Below are 14,092 nucleotides of genomic sequence, written 5' to 3'. Positions count from 1 at the left end.
GCACAAACAGCTGAAAATCTTTGGATAGATCATGCAATCCTAACACCGGAGCTGTTGTCAATGCCTCCTTCAGTCTGAGGAAGGCCTCCTTCTGTAGTCTGCCCCAGGTAAGCGGTTGTGTCTTCTGGGCTTCATACAGGGGTTTTGGAATTAGTCCATAGTCCATGATCCACAGGCGGCACCGCTCTGTCATCCCAAGGAAATCTCACAGCTCATGTAGGTTCTGGGGTTCTGGAATGGCACAAATGGCTTGAATACGATTAGTACCCAGCTTACACTGTCCTTGTGAGATTTCACACCCCAGGTAAATCACAGTCTGCTGGGAAATTTGTGCCTTTTCTTTAGACACCTTATATCCTCCCATTCCCAGCTGATTTAAAATTTCAATTGTTACCTTTATGCAGTCTGTTGAGATGTTAAACACATCTCTGCTGAGTGGTGGAAAAGAAACATTAAAATTCCTTTCCCCAAGGCAAAGGCAAACCTAGTGTGACAAGAGAAATAAGTTTTTAAGCCATTTTAAAGTTGGTCTGTTCTGCCAGCAGCTAATCCTGGGCAGGGCAGAGTGTGAGTGTAATTGAGAGGCAGAGTGGAATTGTCCCGGTGCCTTCCCCAGCAGCTGTGGCGAGGGCAGGCACAGAAAGGGCTGAAGCTGCAAGAGTGAGAGCAAGGATTGTCCCGCAGTGGCTGGAGATGGCAAAGGAGGGTGGCCAGGCCGAGGATTTGAGCAGAGGATCTGTGGGCAGGCCCAGGGGCTTCCCCCGCTGGGGAGCCCTGGCTGCTGCTGCGTTGCCTTCAGTGCAGGCTCAGGGGTGGCCTGTTTAATATTCCCTTCCAATTCAGATTTCTGAGTCTGGAAGAGCCATGGCTGGGGCATCAAGCATTTTATTTTTTCATTTTGTTAAGTTTTATTCTCTTTCTTATGTGCACTCGATAACATTGAGGCTATCTGGGGCTAAAGAAGTGGCAAAATGTGTTGTCTGGAAAAGAGAATCCACAATCCAGCTCCTGCAATTCCCTGTTAATGATAAGAATAATTCCATCTCCATTTTAGTCCTGGGAAATGTTATTTCTGAGATTCCCTGGACCCTCTCAGGGTCAATATATCACAAGCCTTCAGTCAAAATAGGTCCCAAATATTTAAACATTTTCTCCACTATTTGAACTTTTCCGTCAGATACTCAAAGCTGCTTTTTTGCCTGCAAATGAAGCCATTTCACAGAGACTTCCTCTACCTCTTCTCCTTGTCCTCCTGACTGGATCAAGCCATCCACATCCTGCATTAAGCCAGTCCCTGGGGGTGAGGTCAATTCCTTTGATATTTCCTGCAAGGCTTGCCCCAATCAGGCCGGTGCTTCCGTGCATCCCTGCAGAAGGACCGTCCATGTCTTGAGCATTTTCCCTTCTACCTCTTGTTGCCAGCCCAAGGCAGAATTGTGTTTGCATCCTCTGGGAGTGGGCAGATCCCCAGAAAGCATCTTTTGCATCAAGTTGTGAATGGCAGCAGTGTGAGGAGGGCCCCTGGTTGAGGATGGTGTAAGGATCTGAGAGTGTGGGGTGCCTCGGTTTCATCATCTCATTTCTTCTTCTTGGGTCCTGCAGCATTGTGTGGATTCCATTGGATTTCTTGTTTGGCAGGATAGGAGCATTCTAGGGAGCCATCCCTGGCTCCCCAAGCCGTGCCTTGAGCAGGACTCCCAGACAGGCTGTGAGCCCTTCCTTCCCTCCCTTGGAACAGGGGATTGCTTTTCGACACCTCTTGTCCTGGTTGCTTCAGGGAAGTTTGGAGAGGCTCCATATCTAATTTTGCCAATTTCCCTGGGGCTGCCTACACTTGTGGGTTCACTTCAGCCTAGGCTCTGCCAGACATTTGACACAGAGGTACAACAGAACCAGCCTCTGTATCACCTTTTGCAATATTAATTTGCATTCTCAATTTAGCCATCAAATCCCTTCCCAGTAAATTATAATCACAATTGTGAGCAAATAAAAGCTCCTGCATTTCAAACCCATGTCCCACATCTGCTAATAGTGGCTGAATAAAACACTTCCACTCATCTTTCCCACTTAGTGCCTTAATTAAAATATTCCTTAATAATTTTCCTTCCTTAGGTCTAAGATTCTGAGTGGATGGAGAGGCCCCTGTGTCCATCAGGAAAGGTCTCCTCTGGATCCAGAGCCACCCTGGATGTTCCCAAGGGCTCCAGTGTGGTGGGTCCCTGGTGGAATGGGAGCTGTGAGACCGCTAAGAATCCGTGTCCATCAAGGGCTGGACTTGCTGGTGCTGAGGGTGCTCCTGTCTGTGCTTGCAGTGTCCTTGTGCCCTGCAGCTGGAAGGCTGATTCCTTGCCAGGGGCTGTTTGGGTGGGCTGTCCCCTGGCCAGGAGGGCAATGCCTGTGCCAGGTGCTTGTGGCCGAGGGTGTCCCCTGGGTGCTGGGGCCCCCTTGGGCCCTGGGCTTGATCCCTCAGGGCCTGTAGGAACTGTGCCATGGCCTTTGCCTTCAGCTTGGCCTTTTGCTCATCCCTTGCTGCATTCAGCTGCTGAGCCTTTGGGAGCAAGTGCTGCAGGGGCTTCTTGTGGCCCTGCTGCAGCCCCCCTCAGTGCCTGTGGGTGCTCATCGTGTGGCAGCTGCTGAGCTTTCTGCAAAATCCTTCCTTTCTGCAGGGACCCAGCACAAAATGCTTTCAAGATCATGTGGATCCTTGCAGGTCTAATCCTCATTTCTGAGCTGTTCCTTCCTGGTGCTGGCTGTGCTGAGGCTCCCCTCCCCAGCCCGTATCCCAGAGCCGGTCCCTGTCCTGCCGCAGTGTCCAAAGGCGGCCCCCCCGGCGGGCAGGGCCGGCAGCTCCACGGGGCCGGGCAGCGGCCGGGGCGTCCCGCAGCCTCCTGGGGGCCGGGGGCCACTGCCGGCCCTGCCCGGGGGGTGCTGGGGTCAGGCAGCGCCCGGCGCTGAGCCCCGGCTGCCCCACAGCCCCGGCCCGGCCCCACAGCTCCCCACAGGCCCCCAGCCCGTGCTCCCGGTGCCGCAGCTCTGCGCCCGCTCCTGCCGCTCCCAGCTCAGAGAAACCCCCTGAAATCCTGACCTCCTTCTTTTCCTGTCCTGGAAAACTGGCATACAAAGGATCTGAGTCAGCTGGCAAATTCTGAGGATAAGACCCTTCTGAAAAACATCCCAATCCTCAGTATTTTTTTCTCTTCCTCCTCTTTTCCATCATCCTGTTTCTTACCCCATAGATTGCTCCTGCTGCTTCTTGCCTTAAGCACATTCCTGCACACTCCCCTTCAGCCAATCCCTTCCCAGCACACCAACACCATCCATCCCCTGTGGTCTAAATCCCTTCTGGACTTCCCTTATTGCCCCGCTGGGTGTCCATGTCCCTAGTTAGCTCTGGAAGAATGTGCAAACGACCTCCACATGCTCCCAAGGGACCCTTGAGAGATATTTTGGGATCCTCATCCCTTTTGCTGGGACCCCATTCTGGCTTTCCCTTTTGTCCCCTCCCTGGGTGCCCTGCCATGTTTACTCCCCGAAGATGCCACTGGAGTCACTGCTGAGATTTTCAGTGCTCTCTCCCTGCTGACTCTTGAGAGCCCCCCTGATCCGTCCCTCGTCTGTCTCCTGCTCACTCTCGGGTACCCAATCAATCCCCGGTGCCGCCGCCAGCCGAGGGAGCCGATCCCCCAAACTGGGTGAGGCGCCTTCAGCTGCACTCAGTGCCCGCCGGTCCGGACGGTGGAAGGAATTGCGGAGGAGCCCCAAGGTGTGTGGAAAAATTGACATCCGCAGAGGTTTCTGTCCACAAGGAAGACAGAGGAGTCCTGTAAAAGTCATTTCATTCATAAAAAAGGGAGAGGCCATGGGACAATTTCCATAGTGTCTCTCCTGTTTTTGGCAGACAGAGCCTCCTTTTCATCCTAATTTTCTTGGCCACATCTCCCTCTCCCTTTCCCCATTGGCTGAAGTACTGGAGAGGTACAGACTTCCCAATGCACCTCCTACATACCCCCTTAATATGCACCCCACTTTTGTATAGCTAAGGATATTGATTGCTGTGTTAAGTCTTTGTTGTTCTTCTGGAAGTTGATGAATTTAGCAGGACCTTGGCTGAGCAGCAGTCTGTGTCATCAATTAATAACATTTTCTGCAGCTGATGGCTCCTCCTGTCACTTCCTTATGTCCAGGTCCCTGGCCCTCTGTCCAGTGAGGCTGACAGGATCAGTTTGTAAAGAGCCTTTGTTGTTGTTCCTTTGCTGGGGTTCCCCCGTTTTGGGGCCATCCCCCCTGGAGCAGGGTGTCCCCCCTTGGTGCAGGCGCAGGGCTCAGGCAGGGCTGAGGCAATCAGAGCGCGCGGCGCTGATGACTCATCAGTGTCCAGGCAGAGCCGCAGCTGCCAGCGTTCCCCAGCTGGAGCCCAGCTGCGCCCCTCCCCCCCGGGCCTTGGCGCCCCCCTTGAGGGGAATTTGGGGAGGTGGGAGGGGGGAGCGCCAAGGCCGGGCCCCCCCGCGCTGTGGTGGCGGGAGCGGCTGCAGTGGGGAGCGAGTGCGGGCGGAAGCGGCCGAGAGCCCAGCGCTGCCCCAGGCCGAGCTGGCCCAGCTCCATCCGTGCCCCTGCGGTGGGATGCTGTGGGACTGGGGGGGAAGAGGGAGGCGGCAGTGGGTGCTGGGCCTGGGGGCAGGAGGAGAAGGGAAGGAGAAGCAGGGTTGAAGACAAAAATGGTCAAAGATGCACATGAGAGGAGAAGGTGGGATTGTGCAGGAGGAGGAGGAAGAGGAGTGTGAGGAAGAGTTGGGACCCAGGAGGGGGAGGAGGAGCAGGAGGAGGAAGCAGCACAAGGTTCCACCGTCCCTGTATGGGCAATCCCAGGAGTGTTGCCCTGTCCACATTCAGTAGGTGACTGAGGAGCGAGATCCGCACTTTTCACAGGGCTGAATCTTGGTCTTTCTGAGCTTTATTGGGCTAAATGTTGGTGCTTTGTCTTTTTCAGGGGCTAAATCTTTCTGTTTTGGAGGGAGTTTTGCCTGATTTTGGTGTTTGGGTAGTTTTTGATCAGTGTTTTGATGTTTGGTGGGTGTTTGGGCTGAATCTTGGTGTTTTGGTTTGTTAAAGACACAAGATACCAATGACTTTCTGAGATGAACTTGGGCAAGGAGGAACCCTCAGCCCAAGGTGCTCTCCTCTCTTTTTTTCCTCCTAATCAGGATTTTTCATTCCCAAACTGTGTCCAGATGGAAGAGGAGGAGGAAAAGCCCCAGAGATGCCGAACAAGGAGGAGCTGCAAACCCAGCCCAGGGAGCTGCGAGGAGGAAAAATCCCCCCAGTGCCAGGAACACGGCCAGAGATCCAGCCAGAGCTCAGAGCTGGGGGAGAAGCCCCACAAGTGCTTGGAATGTGGGAAGGGCTTCAGAAGGAGCTCTGACCTGATCCAGCACCAGAGGATCCACACTGGGGAAAAGCCCTACGAGTGTGGGGAATGTGGGAAGAGCTTCAGCCAGAGATCCAGCCTGAGGAATCACCAGAGGATCCACACAGGGGAACGACCCTATGAGTGTGGGAAATGTGGAAAGAGCTTCAGCCAGAGCTCCAACCTGAGGAGTCACCAGATGATCCACGCTGGGGAGCGGCCCTATGAGTGTGGGAAATGTGGAAAGAGCTTCAGAGATATCTCTCACCTGATGACACACCAGGTGATCCACACCAGGGAACGGCCCTACACCTGCTTGAAATGTGGGAAGAGATTTGGTCTGAGCTCCACCCTGAGAAAACACCAGCGCATCCACACTGGGGAGAGGCCCTACGAGTGTCCCGAGTGTGGGAAGAGGTTTCGGACCAGCACCCATGTCCTCAGACATGAGCGGATTCACACAGAGGAGAGGCCCTTCCGCTGCCCCGACTGCGGGAAGGGCTTCAAGCAGAACGGCCACCTCACGGTCCACCGGCGCATCCACAGTGGGGAGAGGCCCTACGAGTGTCCCCAGTGTGGAAAGAGCTTCTCCAGGAGCTCTCACTTGACCCAACACCAACGGAGGCACCAGTAAGGGAAGCCCTGCGAGTGCCCCGAGTGCGGGAAGAGCTTCGTGCGCTGCTCCAGCTCCATCCCCCATGGGAGGATCGGCGTTGGATGATCCCCAGTGACCCCCGTTGGGCAGAGCCCTGGTGATCCGTGCTCCTGGTGATCCGTGTTGGGAAGACACCTGGCTGGGAGGCTCCACATCTTCCTGGCTCCCTGTGGGCACCTGGGTGAACGCCAGGGCAGGACCATGCATTGGGACACAGACCAACAATGGGAATTCCTTGAGGAGAGTGGATTTGTTGACTTTCAATCCTAGAGAACCTTTTCCTGCTGCCTCAGGAGCTGTGTGGGGAGAGAAAAGGGGGTGACACCGGGCTTGGGGGGCCCGAGGGGAGCACACACGCTCTGTGTGGGGGGGAGGACACGACCCCCGGGACCCCCCCTCATGTTCCTGCGCAGGCAGAAGCCGAGCCCCAGTGCCAGGAAGATGAAGCCCAACACAGAGACTCCAATCCCCATCAGCCTCTTGCTGTGGGCAGCGTTTGACAGCATCCCTGGAGGGTCTGCAGGGGTCAGGACCCACAAAACCTCTTACAGACACCCCAAGCCCCTCCAAGGACCCTCCCAGTCTCCCCCAGCCCACCCAGGACCCTCTGAAACCTCCTTTGGAGTAATTAATTTTAAAAAATTAAGAATTTTAGAAAATTTGGAGATCTCAGCTAGAGACAGGCCTTGCTGGAACTAGTCAGAGTTAATGATTAAGTGAGAAGCAGGATTTGAGATAATCAACTTGGGACTGAGGTAAAAAATTTCTTGTCATTGTATGTTTGTTCAGCTGTGCTTATAATGAGAAAAGAGAAACTGATCAACGGGTTCAGGAAGATCACAGACCTTACATCTGGAAACCCATTTCAAAGTCACAAGGGAGGAAACTGGAGTTGTACCAAATGTCATTTGTAATATCAACCATTGTAAAGGTAGAAAGGTGAGAGTGAGGAAGGGCGGTTTTCCTTCATCTCTTGATGACCACTCCTCACCAAAACGACCCCCTCCTCAAATTAGGGAGCCAACCACGCAGGTGTAATGACATTTTAAACTGATTACAGTGCATTTTAATCCAAAGTGGGGAATGGGAAGTGTTAGCATTATGAGTATGTATTAGTATTTTGGAAATTGAAGACTTTTGTAAATAAATAGACACTGGAATCTTTTGTCAACTTGCAGTGTGTATTAAGGGGTGACTCCCGCACTCGCCCAGTGCTGTGATTAAACATACACTTTGTAACTTTAAACTGTTGGAGAGGTTTTTTGTCCATTAACAGATTGATGTTGATACTGGCTCAATATCACTGTTTTGGTAAATCACTGCCAGTCTCTTCCCAGCCTCCCCAGGACACACCAGAGCCCCTCCTGTTCCTCTCAGGATCCCACAGCCCCCTCCCAATTTCCCCCCACTGCCCCAGGACCCCCAAACCCTCTCCCAGTCCCTTCCAGGCCCACCAGGACTCATCAAGACTCCTCCCAGTCTCTTCCCAGCTCAACCAACCTCATCCCAATCCCTGCTTTCCACTGCCCAATCTCCTTCCAGCTCCTCCAGGCTCACTCAAATCCCTCCCAGTGACACCCAGCACCCCCAAACTCCCTCCCATTGTCCACCAGCACCCCCAGAACCTCATCCCACCCTCCCCAACATCCTTCAAACCCCTTCCCAGCCATTCTTGACCCCCTAACCCCTCTCCGCAGTTTAAACCAGTCTATCTCAAACTCCCTCCCAGTTCCTCCCAGCACACCCCAATCCCCCTCTGGGCCCCCCCAGTGCCTCCCCCGCTGCCCCCGGCGCTGTGGGGGCCGGGCCGTGCCCCAGTGCCGGCTCAGGGGGTGCTCCAGGCTGACGTGCTCCACCTGGCAGCTGGAGCTGAGCCCGCATTGCCGGGGGCGGTTTCCAGCAGCACCAGGAGCTGCTGGCTCCAGTCCCCGCTGGGGAGCACGGCAGTGGCCAGCACGTGGCCCGAGAGCTGCTGCTGGCCCTGGGAGCAGCTCAGCTGGATGTGGGCAGGGGAGAAATCCATCAGGGAGCAGAGCAGGCGGCCGGGGCCGGGCTGGGAGCTCGAGGCCACCAGCGAGATGGACACGCTGGGGGCCCTGGGAGAGAGTGGAGAGGAGTGGTGTGGCATTGAGAGGGACTGGGAATGGACTGGGAGGGACTGGGGTGGCACTGAAGGAGATGAGAGTGGATACTGGGACACTGGAAGAGTGCGTGGACGTCTGGGAGTGGAGTGGGAATGAACTCGGAAGAGACTGGGAATGGCTAAAAAGGAGTGGGAGGGACTGTGGTGGCACTGGGCGGGACTGTGGTGGCACTGGGCGGGACTGTGGTGGCACTGGGAGGGACTGTGGTGGCACTGGTTGGGACTGGGAATGAAGTGCGCGGCACTGGGAGGCCGAGTCCAGCGCGGGGCTCTCGGCTCTGTGGATCTGCCCGGCAACTGATGAGTCATCAGAGAGACGCGCTCTGATTGGCTGAGGGGCGGCAGATCCACGGAGGGGCGAGATGGAGAAGCGGGGTCATTGGCAGTGACTGGGATGGAGTGGGAGAGGCTGGGATGGACTGGGAGAGCCATGGGAGCCACTGGGAGGCCCCGGGGATGGGCAGATGGAATGCTGAGGGCTCTGGGATTATTCCCAGAGTGGTTTGGGGTGGGCCTCTCCCTGCCCTTGTCTCGACCCACGAGGATTTGGATTTGTTTCAGTTCAGTGGAATTCATGGTGATTTGGGAGGAGCTGGAGCAAAGCAGCTGGAAAGCACAGTGGGCTTGACAAGGACTGAACCAGGGCAGGAGTTGGGGCTGCCTCGAGTGAGCTCTCACAGTGTGAACCTTCATGGGGTCTTTCTAAGGGAATTTTGTTGAATTTTTACATTCATTATTAAAAAGCAGAGTCGCAAGTGGAGCTCCGCTGTCAGCTTGAAATGAGGGGATGGAACGTGGGCACTGGGACTTCTGTAACCTCAAGTTGTTCCTTGATACTGGACACTTTAGCTTTGGCAATCTGAAGCCCTTCAGCAGCAATGGCTCTGCCACCCCCTGGTTTCTGGCTCAGACCCAGCTCGGAGCTTGGACAAGGTCTGGGCTTTGTCCTCTTGAGCTTCGGGAGCCTCCCGGGAAGCACCAGCCCTCCCCAGCCCACCCTTGGTAGGACTTTTTCTTTTCTCTCTCCTGACCATTTTATCCCCAAAACTGCCGTGGGAACGTTGTATCCAAGCACATCCTCCAGCCCTGCACTTTCCTCCTGTGAATTCCCTGTGCAGGGAATGTGTCTGTGCTTTTCCCTGCTCTGTTCACTGACAAACAAACCTGAGCCCGTGGGACTGTCAGAGCTCCTTCATGCAATGAAATCAGGTTGTGTTGATCATGGCATGTTCTGGAGGAGCTTTTCTTGGTGTGTCTTGTGCTGCTGGAAATGACACAAGAGCCAGGAGGGAACAGAAGCTGCTGCTGCCCGTTGGCTCAGGGCCAGGGAACCAAGTTGTGCTCCCGTGCAGTTGGGCCCTGCTGGAAGCAGAGCCGCCTTTCCCTTGAGCAGCTCAAGCTTGTGACAGCTCCAAACAGGAAACCTCAGCAGAAAACTCTTCCTCCAAACTCAGCTGCTTTCCCTCCTGCAGCTGTTTGGGAAAGAGCCTCAAAGCACAGACTCTGCTGGGAGCCATTGGTGCATTTCCTCCCTCCCGGCAGCAGCAGCAGCTCCTGAGCCCTTCACGGGCTCCTGTCCCTTCTCAAACCCTTCAGCTCCCTTTGAACTCTCAGCAGTCACTAATATATGCATTTCTTTCATATTTAAGCTGCATTTAAACTTCTCTTTTTCTCTCCTCTCTATCTGTTTTAGTCTCCTCTTTACCTCCTTTAATCCCATCAGCACCAGTAGGATGGGGATGGAGTCTTGGGGTGGGTGTGGGATGAACTGAGGATCCAGCAGAGAAGGGCAAGGCAGAGGGGAGAGGACTCAGCCAACCCTTCTCCTGCTCTCTCCTCCCCCAGGGTGCAGCTAAAGCAAGTCAGACTGGAAAGGATCCCACAAATGCTGTGTTCTCCTCCCTCTGAGCTTGGCTGGGGATCCTCAGCTTCAGCCTGGTGCAGTGGCTGAGATTCGCTAATTTGAGTTTTTTGGCTAAAGCACTAAATAATGTGGTGGGTTTAGCGCTGGCTGAAATCTCCAGGGCACTTACTCATTTCTCACTGTGAGATATGGATCAGGAGAAGGGCAAAACAGGCTTAAAACTTACAAGGAATAAAGAAACTTTATTAACAGGACTACAATAAATAAGAAACCAGAATAAGACTTTCAGAACGCCTTTCCTCTCCTGAATAACTTTTTTTTTTTTTAAACTGACAGCATAGAGATAGAACTTGGGATGTTTAAACAATATTCATTACACAATAGTTTTTTATTAGTTTTTGTAGGGAGAGTAGTTTTTTCTTGTTGAATCATGGAGACTTTTTTACAAGAAACAGGTTTTTTGTGGTTTTTTATTTTTACAAATAGCAGCCATCTGGGAAAAAATTTTTCTATTGTGACATTTTTCTTATTTTTACAGCCCTCCTAGAGGTGTGTCTATGGGTTATGAATTCATGGGGTGTTATTTTAAGGATGAGTTGTTTGAAGGCAAATGTTTTGCTTTGTTTGTTTTTGTGTCTTGGGAAACAGAAGTTTTCTTTTTTCTCTCCCTGGGGGCAACGGCCATTTTATTGTTTTGGTTTTTTTTTCTGTTCAAACTTTTTATGGGATTACAGTTACTTTAACATTTGTTTGGTTTCATTAATGGATGCTTTTGTTTAGATTTACAGTTTGAATACTTTATTTTTTTTTCATGAATTAAAGGAGATATTTTACTACATCATTGTTTATTTCTATGTTTTTACTAAAAGAATATTTTTGTTTCAATTACCATTTTTTCATTACTTTTCGATCTAATGTTTGACTTCTTTTTTTTACTGACTTTGATGTTTTTATGATGTTTTATTGCGTGTTGTTACTCTGTCCTTTTCTGTCTCTGGAGAGATGAACAAGGTTTGTAGGTCTCATCTGTGTATTGAAAGGGTTAACATCTTGCCCAGGCTCATAATCTTCCTAGTGTTCCAAATAAATAGGTACTGTGAGGGATACATATGACAGGTGAGCACCCACTGCACAATCTGCTTTGGATTAAATCCCATCTCCGTCTTCATCAGCTCACAGTCACTGTGACACTATTCCTGCATGGAAGAAACAGGCTGGGGTGGCCCTTTCTGCTTTTGGTCCTTTTTTTGGCAAATGAAATATTCTATTTGAAAACATTCAAAGCCTGGAGTTTCTTTGTATTTTCCCCTGCAAATGCTGCCAGCCGAGGTTCCCAAGCGTCTGGTTCGTGTTTGTGTGCACAGAGCAAAGGTGTCAGCCTGTGTCCGTGGCCCGGGTGTCTGTCAATGTCCATTGAAGCAGACGGCTGGAAGGGGGCTCTGCCCGCCCTGCGCTGCTCCGGGGCTGGGGCTGGGCTGGCAGAGGCTGCAGAGCGCTCTGAGAGGCACCGCCTCAGCCCCGGCCGGCATCTTGTGCATGGTGGCACCGCCTCAGCCCCGGCCGGCATCTTGTGCATGGTGGCACCGCCTCAGCCCCGGCCGCCATCTTGTGCATGGTGGCACCGCCTCAGCCCCGGCCGCCATCTTGTGCATGGTGGCACCGCCTCAGCCCCGGCCGCCATCTTGTGCATGGTGGCAGCTCTGAGGGCTGTGCGAGTGTGAAAAACGAAGTTCACTCCTGTAAAATTTTAAAACAGTTTAATAAAGACAATAAGAGACATAAAGTAAAGCAAAGAGTTACGGCCGGGTGCCTTGGCGCGCTGCCAAGAGCACACCTGGTATCTCAGGGACCCTCTTTTTATCTTCCCCTGCTGTGAGGGGTTAATGCATATTCATACATATCCCCTCCCTGGTTCTGCCTTCTTAGATCATGCTTTTGCACAACTTCATTTTCTGCTGGTCAGCACTATTTTTGCTGATCATCATTATTTTGGATTTTGGTTTCCTTTCTTCTGGAAATGGTCAATTATCGATAAGAGCATAAGCCCCTCATCCTTCCTTTGAGGGTAGCTGGTCTTCCTGTCTTCCCCCCTTGCCAGCGTCCTGGTACCGGCTTCTTGATAACCATTTGCTCTCCTTTTCCTGCTGTTGATAATAGCCTGTTTTCCACAGCTTGATCCTCCCATTGTCTTGCTTGTTTATCTTGCCTTGTCCAGATGAAACATATCCTTACCATTCAGAATTCCTATCTAAGCCTATAACTTGCTAAGAGAGAAAAGAATATAGTGAAAGCATATAATATATATTTATCAGAATAATTGTGAAAAGCCAATATTTACAACACGAATTCACAACAATCCCTCCTTTTATCTTTTTTATAAACCATTTGGCTTGAGCAATAATTCTTGTTTTCTAGCTTCTAGCACTCGTTCATTTTTTTCACAAATCAATTTAGCTTCTTCCAACGGATCTTTCACATTATTTTGTTTTCTTAATACCATGATTTTTTGTGCCGTTCCAGATGTAGCCAATTTTGGGTCTGTAGGCATTGCTACTATTTGCATGCCCTGCACCACTTTGGTGATTAGTTGGATGAAACAGGGGATTAGACAAGGAAGGAATATTAAACCAGCTGTAGCGCATAGGAGGAAGAAACCTAGCTTCTTCCACCATTCTGTCCCCAACAAGTTATTCCACCAATTAGTGGTCATCACTGACTCCCATTTTTGGACTGGTACATGGGCTATTTTTCTGATGTTCTTGGCGATATCTAGAACAGCATTTCCATTGTCATCAATTTGTAAACAACAATCTGATGTATTAAATTTCCCGCAAACACCCCCTTCTTCAGCCAATAGATAGTCCAAAGCGAGTCTATTCTGATATATTGCAGCTCTGGCTTGGCGTTGCTGGCTGACTATTAATTCCATAGCTCCAGCTGTTTCATTGGTTATGATTTCTACTACAGCTTGGAGTCTTATAATACGATTTAGCATGTAAATTGGGGTTCGATATCCCCAACTTCCATCTTGTGCCCAAGTAGCTGGCCCATATGTTTCCAGTATGCGTTCAGGGGGCCATTCCTCATCTCCCCATTTTTGGGGTCCTCCAAACAATTCCCTTTTGTTTCTTTTTAGGTCCTCATAAACCGGTACTCCCAATTGATCTCCATCTGGTCCTGGCAAAAGGAAGAATCCTGGTTGAATGATTCCCAGAGTACAACTCCCTTTCCATTGTGAAGGGAGCTTTGGGTATGCCCTTTTCCCACATATCCAAAATAAGCCATCTGGTGCCTTCCAATAGTCATTTTTCTGTTGATTTATATTTTCCCAAAATTTAGATATTTCTGGGATTCCAGAGTAAGGATTTTTCCCTTTACCATTACATCTGAACAGTCTGGTTCGATTATCATACACACAATTCTTTTCTTTTACTTTTCCTTGAGTCCAATACAGAGTTGGTTCCTCTGGGATCCACCATGTAGAAGTTCCATTGCTAACCTTATACCTTTTACAGGGAGTTTTCCCTATTTCTTTAAGAAACTCCTTACCAGTTCGCCATAAACATTCTTCCCCTATCACTGTTGAACTTAGAATCCATCCTTCTGGTCGAGTCCCCCCTCTTATATTGGTCCGGTTCCACTTAAGGAGTTCCACTGGGCCTATGCTACTACCTTTCCATGGCCATTCCTCCGTCATCAAGGCTCCTCCACAGACCCAACAGTTCGTTATATTAAGTTCTTTACTTATCCTCTCCCCTAAATCCACAAACAGGTTTTTCCCTAGTCTTGAGATATCTATTTCCCCTTTTAATTGCTCTTTGAGCCTTGCATACAGATCCTGACGTGAGGTTAAGATAGGTTTAGGTTGCTGTGTTGGTTTTGTGTTTTTTCTTATCACTTGCTCGTTTATCAAATCTTGGGTCTTTCCCTTGGCCGCCCCTGTGAAGCAAATCTATTTTTCCCCTTTTGGGCAAGTGCTTCCCAATCTAGTGCCACTGACTCCTAAGTTTTCTGTGATCCAGTATT

General features: G+C 51.1%; 2 pseudogenes; one reads left to right on the top strand and one right to left on the bottom strand.

The window, feature by feature from the left end:
- Nucleotides 1-7,265, top strand: part of LOC131588512 (zinc finger protein 91-like) — a 182,341-nt pseudogene extending 175,076 nt beyond the window's left edge.
- The window catches only part of LOC131588541 (zinc finger protein 135-like), a 71,691-nt pseudogene that overhangs the window by 32,337 nt on the left and 25,262 nt on the right, over nt 1-14,092 (bottom strand).

The sequence above is a fragment of the Poecile atricapillus genome, chromosome 26, assembly GCF_030490865.1.
Source record: "Poecile atricapillus isolate bPoeAtr1 chromosome 26, bPoeAtr1.hap1, whole genome shotgun sequence".
Lineage (NCBI taxonomy): Eukaryota > Metazoa > Chordata > Aves > Passeriformes > Paridae > Poecile > Poecile atricapillus.
This window is presented reverse-complemented; position numbering and strand designations above follow the sequence as displayed.